This window comes from Sapajus apella, unplaced genomic scaffold, assembly GCF_009761245.1.
Source record: "Sapajus apella isolate SASKATOON/1434 unplaced genomic scaffold, GSC_monkey_1.0 scaffold3, whole genome shotgun sequence".
Taxonomy (NCBI): domain Eukaryota; kingdom Metazoa; phylum Chordata; class Mammalia; order Primates; family Cebidae; genus Sapajus; species Sapajus apella.
This window is the reverse complement of record NW_022436943.1, coordinates 32,419,599-32,436,988: the sequence shown is the minus strand read 5'-3', so window position 1 is coordinate 32,436,988 and position 17,390 is coordinate 32,419,599. Positions and strand designations below refer to the sequence as shown.

The following is a 17,390-nucleotide window of genomic DNA, read 5'->3' as shown; positions in this document are numbered from 1 at the left end:
GATAGCCTTACATGCTGATTTCATTTCTTTCAGGTGTTTTATCTTTTTAAAGAAACCACGTGTGCCAGGCGCAGTGGCTCACGCCTGTAATCCCAGCACTTTGGGAGGCCGAGGCGGGTGGATCACGAGGTCAAGAGATCGAGACCATCCTGGTCAACATGGTGAAACCCCGTCTCTACTAAAAATACAAAAAATCAGCTGGGCATGGTGGCACGTGCCTGTAATCCCAGCTACTCAGGAGGCTGAGGCAGGAGAATTGCCTGAACCTAGGAGGCGGAGGTTGCGGTGAGCCGAGATCGCGCCATTGCACTCCAGCCTGGGTAACAAGAGCGAAACTCCGACTCAAAAAAAAAAAAAAAAAAAAGAAACCACGTGTGTAATAACCGCGTTGGTTGGTGGTGGTGGTGGTGGTGGTTGTTTAATAACCCCTTTTCACCTCCATTTACTTACTCCTTCATTCATTCCACAAATATCTGTAGGCGACTTTTCATGTGTGAGGCACTGTGATAGGAACTAGCAGTACACATTTAATCAAGAAAGGTCACTGCTGTCATTGAAAGCCCAGAATTTATTAGTGGAAACAGATAATTAATTATGGAATTACTCTAAATTGTGTTTAAAAAACAACTATTCAACTACATGGGAGGGACTCCTGGAAGAAATTACTTTAAAGGGACACCTAATGAATTAAGCATTAGTAATTTTATAAAATTGTAGTGAATCATATTTAAGATTTGTGTTAAGGTCTTTTTAAAATATGCTCTATATAGCCACTTGTTCAAATGAAAATTTTTAAAAACCAAGGTTTTAGAAGTTATTTTCTAAGGTCTTACCTCCCTTCAGTATACTGTGACAATTGCTACCTGCCTGTTTTTTAAGATACTGCATTTTTGTCTCTCCAGCATTTTTGTGCTTTGAATCCTTTTATATGAGTGCATTTTTCTATTTTAAAAAGCATTCTACATAAGAAGATCCTATGGAGCCTTCTTTAGTAAGGAATATTACTTACCGCATAGTGTCAGATCAAAAAATAGATAATCCATTGGGCAATATCATGACACATCACTGGTTTTGCCTTCAAACAATTCCGGAAGATGCCACAGCTTAAGTGTACTATTGTTCAATTACATTTTTTCTAGTACTGTACAGACTATGTGAGTAGAAAATAAGTAGAATGCAGAATCCTTGTCTATCTGTTCCATGGCAGCACGTCTCTCCAACACCTAGCACCATTCTTTGCACCACATGGGTAATATTCACAGAGTTAAGAAAATGACAATACATCTCCATGAGAACTGGAAAGAACATAACTGATAGTCTAGAGAGGCAGAAGAGGGTAGAAGCAAATAACAGAGGACCCTGAATCTCACTAAAGATAAGACGGTGGCAATTGGAAATGATTCGTGCATAGTGATCCAAAATTCTTGTGGTTTCAGAGAGGTATACAGAAATAATTCCATATAGACTCACATTTCAAATAAGAATAACTTGTGGTTGGAGGGGGATTATTGAAGGAGACATGATCCTTTCCTTAAGTAGCCTACGGTCTGCATAGGAGACAAGACTAAAGAATGAGAAACAACCTGGTAGCAGTTAAGGGCTAGGCACGAGGTGCTGAGAGCTCAAGCTAGGCATTGGCAGAGAGAATGATGAGGAGGAAGAGGAACATGCTTCTAGAATCTAGAGTTACATCCTTTTATATGCTTGCCCATATCAACGTATCCATTTAAAATATTTCCAGAGGGTAGTAATGATGCATATTTAATTGATTGAATGCCAAGAACTATAACAATTCCACATAATCTATCCTATAGAGTGTCCCAATTTGTAAGGTAATTCTAGCTTATCTCTACGTCTGTCCATGCAGCTTTTAAGACTAAATACGTAGGTATCTTCTAAAGTGTGCCAATTTTGCTGGCTCTCTGATCCTGCAGGACTGACATGCTGGCTGTTAAGACCTACTTAAAGTGACCCACTTAAACATAATATGTTTCTGTCTAGTCCTCTCACTGAAGTGAATCCCTCACTATCCTTTCCAGGATGGAGTGCCAACAGCTTAGCTGTGTGGTTCTGGTTCAGTCTATCATGAGTCCTCAGTCAAACTGTCAGTTGGGGCTGCAGTCATCGAAAGGCATGAATAGGCCTGGAGGATCCACTTCTGAGATCACTCACATGGCTGTTGGGCAAAAGGCCTCAGTTTCTCAATCCATGAGCCTCTCTATAGGATTGCTTATGACCAGGCAGCTGGCTTCCCCCAGAGTGAATGATCTTGGAGACAAAAAGAGAGGGAGAGAACGAGAGAGACAGGGAAGGAGAGAGAGAGAACATAATTCCTTTTATGACATACACCATTAGTTCTACCTTATTTTATTCATTCAAAGAAAATAAGTCTAGCCCATGCTCCATAGAAGGGGATTACACAAGAATGAGAATACCAAGAGTCCAGGGCTACTAGGGGCTGTTCTGGAGGCTGTATACAAAACACCCTTTATAAAGTGACTGTTCAATTATTTATTTGAAGTCGTTACCTTCATTTTCACATGTATTTATTAACTCCCTCGTAAAGTTAGAGTGAATGCTAATCTGTCTGCATGTAAAGCTATATGAAATTAATATTTTATGCTTTAACCTTAAAATAAGAGTTCTTCTTCCTCCTACTGACAGTTTTTACCTTTTTGAAAATGAAAATATACTTGTCTTTTCCCCACTTATTATCTTCCACTGAAGGCTGTAGGTTACCATTTCTTTCTTATTTTGATTTGTAAGGTTGTAAGGATAACAGCACAAAGCATTCCTTATACTTACAATGTCAGAGAGAAAATAGAGAATTCTTTCTCCTGCTTACTGCCAACTGAAAATATTCATATCCAAATCCTTCGCCACTCAGTCAACAAGCCAAACCAATTCACAGTAGAAGTGAACAACTGCCAACAGTTTATTCATTTACTTGTATCAAATAAATAAAGAACTATACTAAACTGAGCATTGGTTTATTTCTTAAATAACTGAAACAATTTGGTGCTTGAGTCTTCAGTGTTTAAAGGAAGCAAAAATTCACCAACTAAAACATAACGTATTACATATTACCACGGTTTGACTCTGGGCACAATTTTTTTGAAGCCAGAAATAAATTGGATATGGGAAGTCAAGGTCATGGCCTCTGCCACTCAGGAGTTTATAGTCAGTGAACATATTAGAGCTTGGTTCCTGAAACCATAACTATTGTCAGTAAGAAAGCAAAGGCTGTTGCTTGATACTTTATTATGAAGAAAGAAAGCAAGAAAGAAACCAAAGACTGGTCTGTTAACACTCTTCATGCCTTTAAGGAGGCTGTGTAGATTTTGTCCTTTCTTAAATGCATGTGTCTACTTTGACAGCACTGAAAGAATAGTCTGATGAAGAAATAATGCTGAAATATCTATTATGGAATTCTCAGGCACACCTCTCCTGCGTTTATAGATTTTACATAGAATCAAGTATATGAACAGATTGAAGACAGTACTGTATTCCATTCTCAGTTCCATCACAGATGTGCTTACTTTGGCAACATCTCTGAGCTTACTTTCCTTAAAAGTGAAATGAGAATAATAAATATCTGTGCTTGCAGATATATTTTGATGATTGAAGTGTATTAAAATACTAATAATGGGGCTGTCACATAGTAGATATTCAAAAAATGTTGCTTCTTCCTTTTGTATCTTATCAAAATGTGCTGAAAATAATTCTGCAAGAGAGATTTTCACATAGCTGTTGCTTCATTTTCTGGCTCTGCTGGAGAATATGGGTATGGAGAGGAGCTTTTCTACCTTCTGCATCAGGACATTACATTGTTAACTGTATTCTGAACACTTAAAAGAGAATTGGGCTGAATATTTTAGTACTCCCCAAAGTCAATGCAAGATTTAGGAAATTATGTATATTAGAATGTTATGCTGCAACATGATACATTAAGTCCCAGTGAAGCTGTGGTTCCTAATTCAGACTGTATTAAGTTTCACTGCTTAAATTTTATTATAGTGTAGATCATCGATATCAAGTGAATCAAGCCAACTATGAAAGCATCGGTAATAAGAGAAAAACATTTTAATGTATTAAGAAACCACTCAATGAAATTTTAAACAAAACACACTACTTACTTCACAGACATTTGCTGGAAAGTTGCTAATGTTGAGTTTTATATTAATTTATGTTTACCAAATGCTTTGCAATCACCTTTATTGCAAATCATCTTCAAAGTCTTTTGGTAATGGATCAAACCAAACTACCAACCTGGAGAAGCGATTTTGCTAAAGTGGAAGGCACCATTACTCCACCTTAAAATTGAAAATTTAGGATAACTTGGTCTACAATCTTTCGTAGAGCCCCTTTCACTGTTCAGAATCACCAAGCATAGTCTTGAACCTTTTCCCAAACATTCTTTCTATCTCACATTAATTGAAAAACCACATTATATCCTAAATTCCTCTTTGCCCACAGAGCCAGGAAGAAGATTCAGCACACTCTTTACACTTTCTGCTCCTTCCAACTTATTTATTATTTCACTAGAAACTTTCATTCAAATGCTGTTCCTACCGGAACTTCATGTAACCCTCTTCTTGTCATACCGTCTTGGTTTCCTTGTTACAGCCATGCTTGGTATATTTTCAAGCAATAACCCCAACTCTGCTCAGTGTTCTTTATCTCACATTACTCAAATTCACAAGGGACCAGTATATAAATCATGGTTCAACCTTTAAAATTCACAATGATACATATGACTATAAAGAAAACAATTACTCATTTTAAAAATTAGGGCATTTAGTCCATGCACACCAATGTATAAGGAAGCCTCAGTAGAATCACAAGGTTGTTTGGTGAACATGGAAGCTGAGTAGGTAAAGTTAGTTAGATGGTATTTCTAGTTTATGTCTTTCAGCTATAATTGTCTGGCACCCCCCTTCACTAAGGACCATGCTGCTAAATAGACTGGATATTTGACCAGTTTATCAGAAAGCAATGTTTTATAACTATACTGAAGGTACACAAGCTTCTTTAGTACTTTTGCCTCCCTCTTACTAGACCTCATATGCATGCTTGAAAATATGTAATATATTCTTTAGCTATACCTTGTCATATTTTTTTTCTTTTTTTTATTCGAGACAAGTTCTGGTTCTGTCACCCATACTGGAGTGCAGTGGTGTGATCCAGGTTCACTGCACACACTACAGCCTTTCACTTCCAGGCTTAAGCCATCCTCCCACTTAACCTCCCAAGTAGCTGGGACTACAGGTGTGCACCACCATGTCCAGCTAATTTTTGTTTTGTTTAGTTTTGTTTTTTATAGAGATGGGATTTTGCCATGTTGCCCAGGCTGGTCTTGAACTTGTGAGCTCAAGCCATCTGCCCATTTCGGCCTCCCAAAGTGCTGAGATTATAGGTGTGAGCCACTGTTCCTGGCCATCACTTCTTTTTTCAAAAAAAATTTACTTGATTTTAAGTTCAGAGGTCCATGTGTATGTTTGTCACATGGCTATATTGTGTACTAGCAGGGACTAGGCTTCTGGTCCATTGTACTGGATAGGTAATTTTCAACCCTCCTCTCCCTTACCCTTTTCTCTTTTGGAGTCCCCAGCGTCTACTATTTCTGTCCTTATGTCTATGTGTGCCCATTGTTTAGCTCCTACTTAAAAGTGAGCACATGAGGTATTTGGTTTTCTGTTTCTGAGTTAGCTCACTTAGGATCACAGCCTCCAGCTCTATCCATGTTGAGACAAAAAACATTATTTCATTCTTATTATGGCTGCATAGTATTCCATGGTGTATATACACACCACACTTTCTTTATCCAGTCAACTGTTGATGGACACTTAGGTTGATTCTGCGACTTCGCTTCTGTGACTAGTGCTGTGATGAACATAGGAGTGCAAGGGTCTGGTTTTTCTTTTTGTTTATTTGTTTGTTTTTTGTAGGCAGAGTCTCGCTCTATCCCCCAGGATGGAATGCAGTGGTGTGATCTCAGCTCACCTGAGATCAACCCCTGACTCCTGAGTTCAAGTGATTCTCCTGCCTCAGCCTCCTGAGTAGCTGGGATTACAGGTGCCTATCACCATGCTAGGCTAATTTTTGTATTTTTAGTAGAGATGGGGTTTTGCCATGTTGGCCAGGCTGGTCTTGAACTACTGACCTCAGGTGATCTGCCCACCCTGGCCTCTCAAAGTGCTGGGATTAAAGGTGTGAGCCACCATCCTGGCCAGTGTCTATTTTATATAATGATTTCTTTTCCTTGGCTGGATACCCAGTAGTAGGATGGCTGGGTTGAATGGTGGTTCTGTTTTTAGTTCTTTGAGAATCTCCACACTGTTTTCCACAGAGGTCGAACTAATTTATATTCCCACCAGCAGTATGTAGTATATCTTGTCTTTTCTTGGAGTTATGCATTCTTACTTATACTCACCTTGATAAATCATGCAGAGTGCTGTATCACCTTAACTATTCATTTGCAAGTAACCACATTTATTGATGGTTATGCCATGTTATTTTTTAAAAATTCACCATGACAGGGTGTTGAGACGCCTCCTGTGCCCTACCTCACATCCTGTTAAGGTATTTCTAGCCCAGTTGTTGCTATGACAACCAGCTGTGCAAAAGTATGATGTGACAGCACCTTGTCTCCACTGCAGTGAAAATTTCTTGTTTTCTACATCAGGGAATTTTTGTTGTAGCACCTGTGGAAACCTGTTCAGCTATTTAGACTCACACGCAAACCTGGAAGTGTGAATGAGTTAACACAATGAGGGACAAGATTTCCCCTCATCCATCCCTTGATGGATAATGCTGAGGTCAGCTACACACAGCTCCTCAAACTGACTTCATATGATAAAACCATATTGGTTGATTGCCATATTTCTTAAGATTAGTTTATTTTTCCTCAGTTGAAAAACACAGGATTTAGATATATTTTTATGTCCATTTTCACATTGGCAAGACATGCCATCATGACTTTTAGAAGCGTTGCATCAGATTTCAAATCAATATGAATATTTTTCAAAATACTTAAGCCAATATAAAATATTTGGACAATTTAAAACATAAACACAGCATGAGAAAAAATTTACTGACAAAAATAAGTAAATTGAATGTTAAATTATCTGCATAATTCTCTTTTGTTCAATGTTTCCACATAAAAAAGTGAAAAAATTGGGAGATTTGCCCTTAGAAATTAGATATTTTTCTCCTTTTAATTTATAGAAACATGTTATAGAAACTAGTCACAAAATAAAATTACTACATTGTAAATATAAAACATATAAAAGCCATAGTACGTGACATGGTCTTTGAATTTGCTTCAAGATGATTTTCTATTTAATACTTTCCCTTAAATATTGATAGAAAAATCAGATGTCAGCCAAGTATCTTGGCAATGTTAAGAAATTATATTTTAAATGCAGTATGTAAACCCTCGTTTTCATTTTCTAACCTTAATTCAGAGAAGATGGAAAATACAAGTATTTCAGTCCCCAAAGAAATATTAACTCCTCAAACTGGGCTGCTTTGGAATAAAAGTCCTGCATGCGCGCCCTGTGAACTCAGTTAATATCACTATTGAGTACTGCAATTTTTGCATTTCCTGATTTGTACTAAAATTGCAAGTATATTTATTTAATATTTTATAGGGGTTTTGGAAGACTGGTCTTGAAATTTTCAAGGTATAGGGTTGTCATTTCTCTGGAAGGAAAATTCCAGCATCTGACAATAATTCTCTGTAATCTTTCACTTGGCTGAAGGCTCTGATTGGTTATAGCCGTGGCTTTTCCTCACACACAAATTGAACAATTTCACAAGAGGTTCACTTTTGCTCAAAATAACAAAACTATATTACATACGATCCATTGGTCTTTGTCCTTGGTTCACAAAAGTAAAAGGTCTAATCCTAGGCATCTTGATAGTTACCCCATCACCACTGTTAATTTTAAACAGGAAGGGTTTTTATCTGAACACTCTACTTGGGCTTCATGCTCTGCAACAGTTCCGTAGACCTTATTCTTTGTTCTGTGTGTTGTGGTTGTTTGTATTTTGATTTCTTTGGTTTGGTGGCCCTACACACCCACAGGGCATTCTAGTATTGACGACTGACAAAAGTCTGGTCAAATAATAAACCTTATCTTACTTCTAAATTGTTTGGCGTGGAGGGGTGGAGGTTAACAGGTTTTTATTCAGAGATATGAACTGGCTTATATAACCTCTTCCCTCCAAAACAATGTATATAACTGCCTTTTCCTTTAAGGTACCTTCTCTACCTCTCTGTCCCAATTATAGAAAAACATCCTAAATAGCATTCATATTCGCAATCTTTACTTTCTTTCCTCCTATTTTAGTCTTTCATCACCTCCACTCCACTGAAAATACATTCTTCAAGGTCATCAATTCTTTTTTTTTTTTTTTTTTTTTTTAGAGAGAGACAGGGCCTACCTATGTTGCCCAGGATAGTCTTGAACTCCAGGCTCAAACAACCCTCCTGCCTCGGCCTCCTAGAGTGCTGGGATTACAGGCATGGGCCACTGTGCCTGGCCATCATTTCTTCAGTGGAGTACAGTGGCACAATCATAGCTCACTGCAACCTCCAACTCCTGGGTTCAAGAGAGCCTCCTACCTCAGCCTCCCAAGTAGCTAGGACTATAGGTGTATACCACTATACCTGGCTAATTAAATTTTATTTTTTTTTTAGAGATGAGGGTCTCACTGTGTTGGCCAGGCTGGTCTCGAATTCCAGGCCTCAAGTCTTTTTCTTGCCTCAGCCTCCCAAAATGCTGAGACTATAGACATGAGAAACTGTGCCCAGCCAAGTTAATTAATTCTTACTGAATCTATTAGTCTATCCTCGTCCTTAACTTATTGTACCTTTCCTGGAGCAGCATTCCATAATAATTGATCAAATTCTACTTCTTGAAATGATCTTTTATTTTGGCAACATTACATATTTTTGTTTTCCCTTCCCATAATTGACCACTTCCTTTTTGGTCTCCTTTTCTAGCTTTTTTTTCTCTTCTTGGCTACTAACTTTTTTAAATGCCCTAAAGATTGATCTTCACTGAAATTTAAGGTTTCTTTATTATTGTAGCATAGATCTCTGGGCACTATGGATCTAGAGATTCTGCTTTCCAAAAGAGAACATTTCTGCTAGGGATGCATCAAGAGTCCAGCTGAACCATGAGCCAAAATTAACTACTTTTTTTAAAAATATAAATCACCTGGTCTCAGGTATTCTTTTCTAGCAACATAAAAACATATTAACACATATGGCATTTTATGTGGTCAGCAATCAATTTATATCTATATAAATGTTTGTTTGTTTCTTAACACACAGGGTCTCCCTCTGTTGCCCAGGCTGGAGTGCAGTGGTACAATCATAGCTCACTGCAGCCTCCAACTTCTGGGCTCAAGGATTCATCCCACTTCAGCCTCCCAAGTAGTTGGGATTACAGGTGTGAGCCACTGCACCTGGCTTAACAAATGTTTTAAGAATGAATGAATGACACAGAGAGAGGCTTCTGTTATGTCACAGGCAAATATGTATATGGTATGGATTTGAAAATAGGGATTTTGGAGTTAGACTGTTCTGGAATAGAGACTTACCTCTATATTTATCAAGAGCTTTATGAAATGACATTAGGCAAATTTCTTAACCACTCCAAGCTCATTTTCCTTAGTTATAAAATCGAAAAGATTTTTCATAAGATTGCTAAAATAATTAAAATAATACTTCCTAATGGACATGTTATCATTAAATATCAGTCTCATTTGCTGCAACAGGCAGAAGGCAGAATGCTGAAGACTTTTACCTGTAATTCTCATTCAGTCTTACAAACAAATCTGATAAGGTGATGTTAATTCCATGAAGATTAAACAACAAACTTAGACTCACAGAATTTATTTTACTCATGTGATGATACAGCATGTTAGTTCATATAGGTTATGCCAAGTTGCAGTAATGAATCAACCCTAAAATTTCAATGGATTAACTAATAAAGGATTGTTTCCAACACACACAAAGTATGCTATAGGTCCCATGGTTCTTCCGAGTACCTTCAATCCAACTTTTCTTCAGGGATCCAAGGCTGCAGTGTCTTGCCTCTAGACCATCTCGAACACATGGTTCTAGTTCGGGGAATGAGTGACCTGGGGGGGAATTGTATTTGGCTTTTACATGTATAAATCAACTGACACACAAAGTTTCTAAAACCTTAGCACTGACCAGTACTAGTGAAACGGCTCTACCTAATTTTAAGGAAGCTGCAAAATGTGGGGGAACCTAAACCTATTTAGTGAATAGTAAATATTTCTGCCACACCTGGCTGGTAGACTGGATTCAAAATGGCAGTATATATGCTTCATATCCTCCAAAGGTATGTTTGCTAAATAAAATACACAACACCCAATTACATTTTAATTTCAAATAAATGATGAATAGTTTGAGTATGAGTATATCCCATGCAATGTTTGGAGCATACTCAGAGTAAAAAATTAGGTGTTATCAGAAATTCAAACTTTTATTAGCTAAATCTAACAATTTTACCCAAGGGCCATATGTTTCATACGTGACTAAAACCTGTTGCTAATATGAAGTAAAGAATTATTTCCCCTACCTAAAGGTATTTACAATCATATTTTAAAATTTCCAGTTAATGGGAGCACATCTGCAGACTGAACTTTGCTAGCCACTTGCCAATTCAGCTCACTATATTACAGGGGCCGTTTTAAAGACCCTAAATTAAAAACAAACAAACAAAAAAAAAAGACTTCCATCTCCCTAACAATCTCCATCACCAACTGAGGATATAGCTAGCCTTCTGCAACTTACTTAGGTTGCCTAAGTCACCTCTTTCTTTATTTGTAAAATTTGCCTTAAAAAACATCAAGGGTAGTTTGTTCCTCATAAAATCTATTATCCTATGACTCTATTGTGTTACTTCCTAGTATCGTGTCAGGATATTAACAAAAACATACCACAAATAACACTCTGAGTATTCTCTTTTTCAAAGTAATCTCCTCAGGGGGCTGTATGCTTATTCTGATGATAATGCTGTAGTTGAAATTATTTTTAGAAAATGTAGCAGCATATTCTTTTGAGTATCTTCCTCTGGTGGCAAATTATTTTTCCATAAAAGTAGACTTGATTTTTGGAACCAAACAGAAGTTACTCAAAGTCAAGTCCAATGAATGGTCAACTTGAAAAATAAATGTACATTATGGAATAACAACAAGATGAGTTTATCAAATAAATAAAACTGATTTATTTTTGAGACTCTTTAAAGCTCCATTTAAAAGCACTTAGTTTTAAGGCAGAAGTTTAAAAATCAGTTTTGAGCAATGATCACATCACTGGAATAAGTGCATTGCTTCTACCTTTAAAGGACTCACACTCAATGGGTTATGAGTTCTATTAGTTGGTTACAAAAAGTAGCCCTCTATCAAGAAACTAGTGATGGATTGCTATTCATGATAAAGTATTGAAAATACAATTACACATGATTTATTACCTAAAAAGTCTTGAAAATGACTTTTATTCTAGGACAAAGCTCCTTTCTGGTGAACTTCTCTACTATGTTTAAGAAAAGAAATACTCCATACTGATGGTTTTCTACCTCTCAACAAAATACATACATATGTACACATGTATAAAGCTTTTCTGATCTTTTTCATGAAGTGCTTTTTTAAAAATTCAAAAATCCATACGTCATAAAGGTTATGTGACAAATGAACAAAGTAGAAAAAAATTTTTTTTTAACATGGAAATGTTAATTGGTTATAATTGAAGATTAATTATTTCACACCAAAATACAAATATTTAAAAAATGAAACATATTTGTAGTGAGAAACAAGACAGACATAACAAATAAATCAAAACACAAGTTTAGCCATTTCTCTGGACATAGACCAATAAGGTATGTTTTACTGAAACTGCTAGTAATAGTACTTAGATTATCAAGGTCACCTCTGAGAGGGTACTACTATGGTTTTTCTCATTTGTCCCTAACTCCAACTTTCTCTTTCCTCTTTGCTTTCCTTTTTTTATTTTATGGAGGTACCTATGTTATTGTGTGGTGTCTATGCATGTGCACACAACACACACATATGTTTAAGAACATTAAAAATTCTATTCAAAGTCATTTTGGAGCACAATTCTGAAATATTTGTCTTAAAATGTTTAAATTTTACATACCATGAACTAACAATTCTAATTTTAGGAATTTATCTTCATAAAACTGTAGTGGGCTAATTGTGTTCCCCTAAAAGATATGTCCATGTTCCAACCCCAGGAATTTGTGAATGTTACCTTGTAAGGAACAAGGGTCTTTGGAGATATAATTAAGGGTCTTGGGATGATTAGATCATCCTGGATTATTTGGGTGGGTCCTAAACCCAATGACAAGTGTCCTTATAAGATTAAGGCAGTGGGAGATCACACAGACAAATGAGGAGGAAGCAATGTGAACAGAGAGGAGATGAATCCACAAGTCAAGGAATGCCAACAGTTATCAGAAGCTTGAAAGTGCAAGGAACGTTATCTTTCCTTGAGTCCTTGGATTAGTGTGGCCCTCCTAGATTTCAGATGTTTAGCCTCCAGAGCTGTAAGAAAATAAATTTGTTTTTTCTACCCATCAAATTTGTGGTACTTTGTTACAACGGCCTCAGGAAACGAATACAGAAATTATCCATAAAATTAATAAATATAATCGGCATAATTTTATTTATAATAGCAAAATGAAAATGTCTACTGTAAAGACAGCATTAAAAAGCATACTATAGATATAACAGTATAAATCCTGTAGCAAAATAATATAATATATTCAATGAAAAAATAGTTTGCAAAACAGCCTGCAAAGTATAATTCCGTTTGTTTAAAAAGATATATTGGAAGGGTTAATATCCAGGACACATAAAGAAATTCTACAACTCAACAACAACAAAACAGCCTGATTAAAAAATGGGCAAAGGACTTGAACAGGCATTTCTCCAAAGATGATATACAGTGCTCACTTTGGCAGCACATAAATCAAAGATGACATAAAAATGACCAACAAGCATAAGAAAAGATGCTCAATATCACTAATCATCAGAGATATACCAATCAAAACCATAATAAGACATCACCTCACACCCATTTGGATGTCTACCATCCAAAAAAAAAAATACCCAGAAAATAATAAGTGTTGACAAGGATGTGAAGAAACTGGAACCTCTGTACACTGTTTGAAGTAATGTAAGATGATACAGTCACCATGGAAACAAGATATTTTCTTAAAAAATTCAAAATAAAATTACAATATAATTCAGTGATTTCATTTTTTGATATATTTCAAAAAGAATTCAAAGCTGGATCAGAAAGAGATAGCTGCACACCCGTGTTCATTGCAGCATTATTCACAACAGCCAAGAGATGGAAGAAACCCATTGTTCATTGATAGATGAATGGATAAGCTAATTGTGGTATACACATAATGGAATATTACTCAGCCTTAAAAAAAGGAAGGAGATTCTGACACATACTGCAACATGAATCTTGAGGACATTCTGCTAAGTGAAATAAGCTAGTCACAAAAAGACAGATACTCTATGATTTCCCTATCAAAAATAGTCAATTCATAGAAACAAAAAGTAGACTGGTGGTTGCCAGAGGCTGAGGGGAGGAATAAATTGGTTGTTACTAATAGGTAGAGTTTCAGTTCTGTAAGATGAAAAGTTCCGAATATCTGTTACCCAACAATAAGAATATACTGAACACTACTGAAATGTACACTTAAAAATAGTTTTTGAAACTTACTAAATTGTATATTTTAAATATGTGGAGTTTATCAATTACATATCAGTAAAGCTGTTTAAAAATATATTGGTGGCTGGGCACAGTAGCACATGCTTATAGTCCCAGCATTTTAGGGGGCCATGGCAGGAGGATTACTTGAGCTCAGGAGTTCAAGATCAGCCTGGGCAACATAATGGGACCTCGTCTCTACAAAAATATCTTTAAAAAATTAGCCAGGCATGGTGCACACCTGTAGTCCCAGCTTCTTGGGGGCTGAGGTAGGAGAATGACTCAAGTCCAGGAAGTTAAGGCTGAGGTGAGACAAAACTGTGTCACTGCACTCCAGCCTGTGCAACAGAACAAGACCTTGTCTCATAAAAAAGAAAAAATATATATATACACATATATATGTAATTGTAACCCTAGCAATTGATTAAGAACAAAAACTTCAAAGTCAGACTGCCTGACCTCAAATTCTAGCTCTACCATTTACTAATGGTATGACCTTGGACACTTTAACTTTGTTTCTCAACTTTCTCCTCTGTAAAAATTGGTTTATAACAGTAATACTTAGATGAGCTAGTATTCACAAAGCAAGGTCTGGTCATAGTTTGTGCTAAATAAATGCAATGACCTATCATTCTCACTCTTGATGTATCTTAAAAATACAGATGATCCCTGACTTATAGTGGTTCAACTTATGATTTTTTGACTTTATACTGGGTTTATGGGGATATGAATTGCAATTTTGATTTATGATATTTTTTACTTATGATGGGTTTATCAGAACATATTTATCAGGACATATTTCTACTGTAACTTGGTATTGGTGATTATCTCTAAGTGGCTGTTCCACCAGAGACTTTAATTATGTTCTTCTCAGCTTATCTTTTTATTACATACATATGTGATTTTTATAGTAAAAGCTATATAAGTTTCTTATGCATACAAAGTAAGTCAGGTAATCCATCTAGCATAGATGTTTGTCTCTTTTGGTGATGCTAATGAAATACTATTTGAACAAATGGGCCATTTATTATATTTCAGAAGTCCTTCTAATATTGTTAGTACTATTATTGAAAAAGAGAAAGATGTTACATTTATATGAGGAAAACAGAGTTAATAAAGACAACTGCAACTGTTATGAAAATTATTGTTGACAATCCCCTGAAATTTTATAGTATGTCATTAACTATTAGATTCACTTTCTGGCCGGGCGCGGTGGCTCAAGCCTGTAATCCCAGCACTTTGGGAGGCCGAGGCGGGAGAATTGCCTGAACCCAGGAGGCGGAGGTTGCGGTGAGCCGAGATCGCGCCATTGCACTCCAGCCTGGGTAACATGAGTGAAACTCCGTCTCAAAAAAAAAAAAAAAAAAGAAGATTCACTTTCTAACTCTGTGTAAACAATAGACTGGGTGATGGAAGAAGTATTTCATATAGATGCCTTATTGATCCATTAATTTTGTAACACTGGAAAGAGCCGTGGTAAAGTTGGTGTTGATCCTATTTTTCCCTCCAGACAGGGCCAGCTCTGGCCTGCTCTATCTCTCATTACTGTGATGATGGCTGTATCCAGATGCTAAACACTCCAGAGACCCTCCAATGCAGTGTTAAAGATTCTGAACACTTCATCTCCAAAGAATGTCGCATTCCAAGAGAAAACAGGCCTCCTTCTGACACTAGTAAAACTGTGAAGGTGTGTGATAAATCAGGGATCAAAATGAAAAGCCACAAATTCTCTGACCCTTACAGTGAGTCCTGCTCTTCTCTTTTCAATACAGTAACAGTCATATTTAAAATATAATAATAATAAAGCTTGTACAGATACACCAATGAAAACAATGACAAAATATATTCAAAGTACCGTGTTACAATACCTAGAGGCTATTCTAGATGGGAATCAAAGAATAAATAGCTGGAGATGTAACTAAGGATAAAAACATATGAAATGTCTTGGGCTATTTGAGGGCATTAGTTTTGAGAGGGTGGGCAGGAATAGTTTGTCCTTAGGGCAATGGTTGCTTCCATTTTCTTTCCTTCCATCTTTTCTTCCCTTCTTTTTCTTTCTTCTTTTTTCCCTCTCCTCCTCATTCCAGTTCCCACCCTTCCTTCCTTCTTTCCTTTCTTTCTACAAAGGTTTAAATTTCTTCACAGTCACAAAACAAAGACTACGGGGTGTTGAAAGTAACATTTACTTGACCCAACAACCTCCTAAATTTTAAAATGTTTAAAATTTAAAATAATAAGAGTTATGTATATCAAAGAAAACAAAATTGTGGCCAAAAATTTTTGGCTATAAATTAGAATTCTTTTTTCACTAACAAATCAAGTGTTTAAATCAAAACTATGTGCAAGATTGTTTCTAAAATGACCACTGCCCAAGTCTGCTAACAAAAATGCAAAACAATCTACTTCAGTACAGTAGAAATACGTTAATTATAGCCACAAATGTTCATTTAAAATTTCAAAACAATAAGTTTGTTTTTTTAAAGCATTATGTAATTCCTAGCATTTTTGTTTCTTCTTGCTTTTTAATGAGATGTCATTTATATAAAGTATACAAGTGTACATCTTGATAAATCTTTCCATAATTTACAGCCATGTAACCACCAACCAGATCAAGACAGAGAACTCCTCAAAGACAGTGTTTCCGAGTTTAGGTGTAGAAGACTCTCCTGAGGATGTTGTTTAAAATCTGGATTCCTAGGTCACAATGCCAGAGGTTCAGTATCAGCGGGTTTAGGATAGGGTCTCTGAGATTGATTATTTAATAAGCACTTCCACTTTGAGAAACTCTGCCCTAGAAGGAAAACTAACTTAATTCAATGGCTCTAGAAGTTCTATTATTCTCTACTTTAAAGATAATTTATTGGGAAACCTAGGTGCTTTCCTACCAAGGAAGAATATATATGACATTTGCTATCCCTATGTAATTTTAACTTTTAGCATTGTTTTTTCTTTCTTTGAGCCAGAGTCTCCCAATTGAAGTTTCCACCAGTCCATGGAAAAATGAAAATTAGCAAGTTATTCATAAAGGCAGATGTTTCTAAAGAATCGTCATTTATTTCAGATTATGTTCTTCCTACTTTCAGGACTTTCAAATGCTCTATTCTTTACAAAATGATTCTAACAGTAAAATAGTAGGGGCTTTTTTCCTATTAATTCTGAGAAATTAAGAGATAGAAACACTACATAGTTCAAATTTGAAAAATCTGGGCTACCAAGCCTTCAGGTCTGCTCCTGAAATTTGAACCCATTGCCATCAGGGGAAGTAGAATACTACAGCCTGTGTGATTTCAACTGTAGGGGCATTTTTTTATGCCAGAGCATGTTAAATTTAACTGCAGATTTTCTACTACAATCTTGTGTCACTTAACAATGAGGAGAAGAGGATATGTTCTGAGAAATGTGTCCTTAGGCTAGTTCATTATTGTGCTAACATCAGCGTGTACTTACACAAACCTAGATGGTAGAGCCTACCACACACTTAATGCTAGATGGTATATATAGTCTGTTGCTCCTAGGCTATAAACCTGCTATTGTACTTAATACTGTAAGCAGCTGTAACACAATGGTAAGTATCTGTGTATCTAAACATCTCTAAACATAG

At 36.3% G+C, this 17,390-nt stretch overlaps 1 long non-coding RNA gene across 1 annotated transcript in view; it reads left to right on the top strand.

Annotated features, from left to right (window-relative positions):
• LOC116532558 overlaps positions 1-17,390 on the top strand; it is a 179,246-nt gene extending 161,856 nt beyond the window's left edge. Inside the window, exon 4 of the long non-coding RNA XR_004260903.1 lies at positions 15,300-17,390. This is a non-coding gene — a long non-coding RNA (uncharacterized LOC116532558). The remainder of the gene's footprint in view (positions 1-15,299) is intronic.